The 7,500-nt window shown below is 43.8% G+C and overlaps 1 non-coding gene across 1 annotated transcript in view; it reads left to right on the top strand.

Annotated features, from left to right (window-relative positions):
• The first annotated feature begins 7,125 nt into the window (after window positions 1–7,125).
• Window positions 7,126–7,500, top strand: part of LOC145915377 (small subunit ribosomal RNA) — a 1,824-nt gene continuing 1,449 nt past the window's right edge. The window contains exon 1 of the ribosomal RNA XR_014403765.1: window positions 7,126–7,500. This exon is cut by the window's right edge and continues 1,449 nt beyond it. This is a non-coding gene — a ribosomal RNA (small subunit ribosomal RNA).

Raw genomic sequence — 7,500 nt, 5'->3', positions numbered from 1 at the left:
CTTGCTCGTCCGGTCGATAAGACGTGCCTAGACAAATACCCTCCACAAAGTGGTCCACATCTGTCGAATTTGGTTTGATGTGACGAATAATGGCCAAAAACTTCTGCAGCTCCACGTCTTGCGTTCTGTGTTGTTGGACAAGTGTTGTTCGGCGGCACAGCGACATCAAGTGAACATCATCAAACAAACTGCCACGTATGTTTTCTTCATCGTTGTATACGGGTTGTAATTGATTACGATCGCCGCAAAATATAACCAGTGACACTCTTGCGGATGTTAGGGTAGCGACAATATGCATGGCATGCTTTCGCGATATCATTGAAATTTCGTCTACAATAATTATATCGAAATGCCTGAGGGACCAGTTGGTCTGGTAATTTTGGTCTTTGTTAACAGGAATAGAAAAAAGTGAATGCACTGTGTTACTTGCGATTTTCTTTCCAAACTCACTTTTGTAACTTGCAGAGAGCATTCCAGTTGGCGTCGCAACGCAAACTCGCATGTCGCGTTGTAGGGCGCGTGAAATCACAGTTTTAATGCAGAGTGTCTTTCCAGTCCCATGTGGCCCGCACAGCAGAAAAAACGGTTCTTCATGAATTTTATCGTAAACATGTGCCAACGCTTCTGATACAAATGTCTCTTGGTTGACTGTGAGCTTTGGAACTGTAATGCTTGCATTACTTGGATTTTCCAGTAACTCACTGGAAATTTCGCCACGTTTCCAGAGGTGCCACAGATCCCAATAACTGCGCACATAAGAAGCAACAGTATTGGTGTAATAGTTTCTGTTTCCGCGAAACTTTGACAAATTTCTGACTCTGGCTTCATCACACCAAAAGGCTCGTCGATTTTTCACAGCAAATGAAAAATTCTTTAGGTCACAAGGAATTGTAGAAATGTAGTCGGGTTGCAAATCTTCAACCTTCCTGAACGGGCAGTGAAGTAGAGAGTCTTGGAAAAAATATTCATCATTTAATAAACTTAAAGTTTTCACTCCAACTAGAATGGGGATATGACTGTGGCATCGTGGGCGCACACTTTGTCGATCCCAAGTGTACTCATGTAGAAACTCGTAAAAGGATAAGTTCGACGCATCTTGTGGACGCTTTTGATACATTTTAATAGCGTGGTCTTGCCCAACGTTCCCTATACGCGGAAGAAGAACTCGTTTTGTTGGAGAAGGCGTATGCGCAAATTTGATATTGGACAGAGCAAGCACCATCTCAGGTTCCGTTGGAGAAACTTTGCTCAGATATTGAAAAGCAACATCGCGGCCTTGCACATCACGGGATAATTCTTGTAGTTGTATTGGAAAATCCTGATTTTTCGATACATAACCTGCAACATAATTCAGCAACATTGCACTTTGATTGCTAAATTGAATGTCCATGCTGCATTTTAATGCTGTCACTATTGTATCTGCGTATATTCTCAGATTCAGTGAATGTGCTGCAGCGCTTCGGTGCAAACGTAATATCGTCTGTCCGTCGTGCGTTTCCAAACTGCTAGGTTGTGGGTTTATTTCAAGACCATGTACTGGGGAGTTGCTTTTTTGGGTAGCAAACACAATTTTTGCAAACTCTCGATCCTTTTCTGGAAGATCTGCTTGGAATCTTTTCACATCAATTGACGCAGCGTTTTCCATCCATGCAATGAAATGGCAATGTACTGTACCTCTTTTCTGAAATTCGAATCTGTAGAAGTATGTTAGGACATTGGAGGATTTTTCAAGGATATTTGCCAGTAAATGGTTTTTCCACGAGTATTTGTTTTTTCCAGTTACGTAACCACGTAGTATTTCCGACATAATATGCGCGAAATGTAACGTTTCGACGGTGGGAAGAGTTGTAGCGCCTTTTCCAGTCTTATTCATTCTTTGTTGAATCCAAAAACATCTTGGAAACGTCCATTCGTATGGTGAAATTGTAATAAATATGTTTGGAAGTCCAAACTGTTGAACAGCATCCGCGAGATAGGCATGCTGCCATTGCCAATATGTTTCAGAAAATACCTTTGAATCTAGCGCTCTGGCGGGACTACAGTTGAGTACTCGTCCAGATTCTATAGCCCCACAAACAGTTTTGTATAGCCATCTGTCATACTGAAATCGGAGAAGTTCAAACGATGTGGAATAATCACAAACGTTCGACAAGATCTTGTACATGTAGGCTCGTTTTGTACTCTCTCCGCCCGAAATTGCTGATTCACAAAATATTTTGTACGGATACAATATTGGCCAAATGGCAGATTCAATGAACGAAATCTGAAAAAATTAACGCATTTGTTACTGTCCATTTATACATACGCAAAAAAGTACCCACATCAAAAAGGTTATAAAACGGGATTCGCGATCTCAATAAACCTTCCTCTCGTTGCCTGACGAAGTCACCATACGCACTTCTTCCATCGTTGACAAGATAATGATAAGCTGTCAACAGCCTGCTCCGCCTCTGTTCGTCTTCTACAGAGTGAATTCGTTCAAGTACAGATCTCTGTATCAGAGTTACAGCAACCCCACGGTCTTTGTAACGATAACCGTGCTGTAATCGCTGAGTGGAATTCACGTGCAACGCGAAAAATGCCAGAATTGATTGGTCGCCAGAGGTTAGACCCTTCAACTCTTGGGGCCAATCAGCAATTCGAGGAACAGTGTAATTTCCACTACATTGGCAAGTCTTCAATGTGGAAAAATGAGGACGCCTAAACCCGGGACTGATGTTACACGTGTTTACCGAAAAACAACGCGCACAGTAAGACCAAGACGAATCCACTATCCACCTTTCCAAAGAAGACCCCACAGCAAGCCGTTTCGAATTCGTATCTTCTGCTGGAATGTCCATTTCACCAAAATATAGATCTCCACGCTCCCCAAAGCGTCGCAGACGCTCTTTATCATCATTATGTTTTCTTAAACGTTTTTCCTCCACCTGCCAAAAATACAAACAAACTTACAACTAAACACAGAAACCTTAAAAAACACAAACAACAACGAAAGCTGATTTGACTTACGTCTGGATCAACAAGGACACAAGCTTGATCGTAACGATCCCAATGTATTTCAGCATTCGCCATTTTCTTCAACACGATTAACAACAATGAAACAACTCTCTTGAGAAAATCCTAAATATCCAATTATTTCAACAATACTAGCCTGTCAAAGTAGGGCAATGATTAAGCAATCATTCGATTAACGCTGCGTAACACTCAAAAAAAGAGCTTGTAAACAAGATTATATGAAACGAGAAGTTGAACTATTAACGTTCCAAATAAGATTAACTTTCACACAAAGACAAAGATGTTTACGAGAAAAAACTACGAAACGCAGTGATCATGTCACAACAAAAGACTACTTCAGAAAAACATAACGGTTCATCGCACAAGCAAAAACGGACGCAGCTATATTGAAAGAAAAGAAATGCGGAAATACAAAAAATCATCATTTCCGCAGCTTTCTTCTTACTTATTTTCTGTTCTTCTTTTTTGCTTTTTCCGCAGTGTTTTATTCTTCTTCGCCTCTTTGATTTCATCAATTCGTTTCTCTTTTTTACCTTGTTCCTCACAGGTACCGCTGCTTGAAGGCCCACAGCCGTCGGCTAAATCTTTTCTTTTTAGGGAAATTATTTCCTCGAATGAACGCCTCACTCGCTTTGTTGTGCCTTGCGTCACGTTTTGAGTGCGCGTGCCAATAATGGCTTCACTGTAGGACTGGAAATTCTTTTCTTTTTTAAAGGCATCGAGTAAATCACCACCGCAATTGCTCCCCACACCCTCCATATTTGAAAAAATGTACTTCATTACATGAAGGTGAATCCCCAAGAGGTACATGGAGGCACCAACGTGGGTCATTTTATGCAAATAAAATTCGTCTATCTCCTCCATCTCGCTTATTGCTTGCTTTAAACTCAGGAGTTTCGCTTTTGCCTCACTTTCGGAGCAAGACAAACCTTCATTGCCTCCAACGTGCTTCCTGAATGGCTCGCATAAATCGTTCAATTTTTGAACAAAGTGGCTAAACGATTTTACACAATCATTTTCAGCAAGCGGTCCCACATCCTGTTCTATTCTGTTCCAATTTTTATCCATCGTTTCGGCAAATTCAGATATTGCCACCCGAGGCCTCTGTAGCCACTCGCATGTAAAAACCTTCAATTTATTGCGAAAGTGATTCTCGTCGTCCAAGTGTTCTACGTCCGTGGCCAAACCGTATGGTTTCAGAAAATCTAAGACACAAACAGAATTACTTTTTCACTCATATTAAACAATAAAACACTTTACATACCTTTTGGGAAATGATAATAATACATCACACCTTTCCCACTTTTCTTCGGCGAAGATTCCATGTCTATAAAGAAAATTCGGAACAATCTTGTTTTTTTGCCACCAACAGGTACAAAACATACAATAAACAACAACCAAAAAAAATATTGTTATTCTTTTAGACGTTTAAACAACTCAGCGTACCTTTTCTAATTCAAAATCACTGCAAAATTTACAAATATTATTTACTCAATTACTTCAGCCCTAAGGTTTCTGCAACAAAAATCTAACTGCTATATTTTTCAACAGCATGATCCAACAGCACGTATTAATTAAGACTGGCTCTGAGAGAGAACAACCGTGATTATATAGGGAAAGTTGTCAATCACATTCCTGTAAAATCAGCGCTGGAATGTTACACAGGGTGCGAAATAAAAACACACAGGGCACGAAAAATGTTACGCATCAACGATCACAAAACCTGATCGGTGATGCGTAAAAAAATGATGCGAAAGCGCGCGGCAAGCCACGAGAAACGAACCAACGCACACCAGCATCGAGTTTACACCTGTCAAATTTATTTTTTGCACATTGTTACCTAAAGTGCTCTGCACAATCCTCGCAGCCCTGACAAAAATTTTGGAGGTTGGCTGGGCGCTTTTGCATATCCCATGTTTGAAATGAAATGCGACAGCTCTGCCAAGGTGTGTGGTAAGTGACCAACATGGTCACAAAACAGCATTGAGTTTACATCTGTAAAAATTATTTTTTTCACAATGTTACATGAAGGGCTCTGCACAATCCTCGCGGCCCTGATAAAAATCCCGCGGGCTGGCTGCTCGCTTTTGCATACCCGATGTTTTAAATGAAATGCGACAGCTCTGCCAAGGCGTGTGGTAAGTGACCAACATGGTCACAAAACAGCATCGAGTTTACATCTGTAAAAATTATTTTTTTCACAATGTTACATGAAGGGCTCTGCACAATTCTCGCGGCCCTGATAAAAATCCCGCGGGCTGGCTGCGCGCTTTTGCACACCCGATGTTTTAAATGAAATGCGACAGCTCTGCCAAGGCGTGTGGTAAGTGACCAACATGGTCACAAAACAGCATCGAGTTTACATCTGTAAAAATTATTTTTTTCACAATGTTACATGAAGGGCTCTGCACAATTCTCGCGGCCCTGATAAAAATCCCGCGGGCTGGCTGCGCGCTTTTGCACACCCGATGTTTTAAATGAAATGCGACAGCTCTGCCAAGGCGTGTGGTAAGTGACCAACATGGTCACAAAACAGCATCGAGTTTACATCTGCAAAAAATATTGTTTCACAATGTTACATGAAGGGCTCTGCACAATCCTCGCGGCCCTGATAAAAATCCCGCGGGCTGGCTGCGCGCTTTTGCACACCCGATGTTTTAAATGAAATGCGACAGCTCTGCCAAGGCTTGTGGCAAGTAACCACCTTGGTCACAACACAATACACCATCAAAAGTGCAATTGTAAACATTTCGAACGTGGAGTGCCCTACCGCAGCGCAGCCCAGCTATTGCTTCAAACAGCCGGCAGTAAATTTTGACATTCCTATGTGTAAAACCCGGGCGGGGTACGAAGACTCGTTCTTGAACTATAATAAGGGACTATGGTAATATTAGGTTGCGCAAAAGTTCGAATCAAAAAAAGTGTCGGAAACGTTATTATAAGTAGTTCTATAGATCATTGATCAATAAGAATCATAATTAAGACTATCGATTATTCACGTGAGGTCTCATTTAATAACTGGCTTGTGGCAGCCAAGCGTTCATAGCGACGTTGCTTTTTGATCCTTCGATGTCGGCTCTTCCTATCATTGTGAAGCAGAATTCACCAAGCGTTGGATTGTTCACCCACTAATAGGGAACGTGAGCTGGGTTTAGACCGTCGTGAGACAGGTTAGTTTTACCCTACTGATGAGGTGTTGTTGCGATAGTAATTCTGCTCAGTACGAGAGGAACCGCAGATTCAGACATTTGGTTCATGTGCTTGGCTGATAAGCCAATGGTGCGAAGCTACCATCTGGGGGATTATGACTGAACGCCTCTAAGTCAGAATCCCGCCTAGAAAGCGACGATACTTTTGTGCCTCGCCCACGGCCGGCCAACGTAAGCGGTCGAAAGGCCGCCGTCTATGCCGGTGCTGACGTTCGACGGGCGCCGCAAGAGTTGCCCGTCGGTCGGCACACCCCCCTGCCCGAAAGGCGTGGTGCTAAATCATTCGCAAACGACCTAGTTGAAGATCGGGGTGTCGTAATCACTAGAGCAGTATTTTCACTGCGATTTGTTGAGAGTAAGCCTCAAGATCTGTCGATTTGTCCGCAGCGCGGGCGCACTTTGAGCGATCTCGGACGCCGAATGGGCGTTCGGGGTCGCTTTTTTTTTTCAAAAAATTTGGCAAAAATAGCCCAAAAAACACAAGCGGCGTTACCAGTTGCGTGCTCGCAGAGCTGGCTTTTGTTGCGTCGCTCAGAATTTGCTCCAGGAGGATCACCACAAGAGTACATGGAACAAATCTGACCCTACTATGTGGGAGCAAGCAGCTCGGTGCGAATGTGCGCGCGGCGTCGCTTGTTGCGTGCGGTTGGCGACTGGCTCGCTGAGCAGATTTGCTGCTGCTCGTTCGATGCCAAGGCGTCCACGGTGCGGGTCCTACTACGGTGCGTGTTGTTGGCATAGTTGCACGTCGGCGTTACAGCTGGTTGGCGCTTCGCGCGTCCGGCCATGTTTCGCGCGTCCTTGACGGTTTTCAGAGTTCGTGGCCGAACCAAGCGTTGAGAATCGTAGCTTGAAAGTGACGGTCGGAGCGGGCGGCGGGCCCTGCGTCTCCACACGAAGCTACCTGGTTGATCCTGCCAGTAGTCATATGCTTGTCTCAAAGATTAAGCCATGCAAGTCTAAGTACGCGCTCTCGTACAGTGAAACTGCGAATGGCTCATTAAATCAGTTATGGTTCATTTGATCGTACATCGTACTTGGATACCTGTACAAAATCTAGAGCTAATACATGCGGTCAGCGCCTGCCTTGCGGCGGGTGCGCATTTATCAGTACAAAAACCGACCGGGCCGGCTTCGCGTCGCGCCCGCCACGTTTTGGCGACTCTGGATAACTGAGCGGATCGCACGGTCTCGAACCGGCGACAGATCATTCAAGTGTCTGCCCTATCAACTTTCGTCGGTAGGGTATCGGCCTACCGAGGTTCTTACGGGTGAC

The sequence above is a fragment of the Ascidia mentula genome (genome assembly GCF_947561715.1).
Source record: "Ascidia mentula chromosome 2 unlocalized genomic scaffold, kaAscMent1.1 SUPER_2_unloc_15, whole genome shotgun sequence".
Classification (NCBI taxonomy): Eukaryota; Metazoa; Chordata; class Ascidiacea; order Phlebobranchia; family Ascidiidae; genus Ascidia; species Ascidia mentula.
Note: the sequence above shows the minus strand (reverse complement) of the source record. Positions and strands in the feature narration are given on the sequence as shown.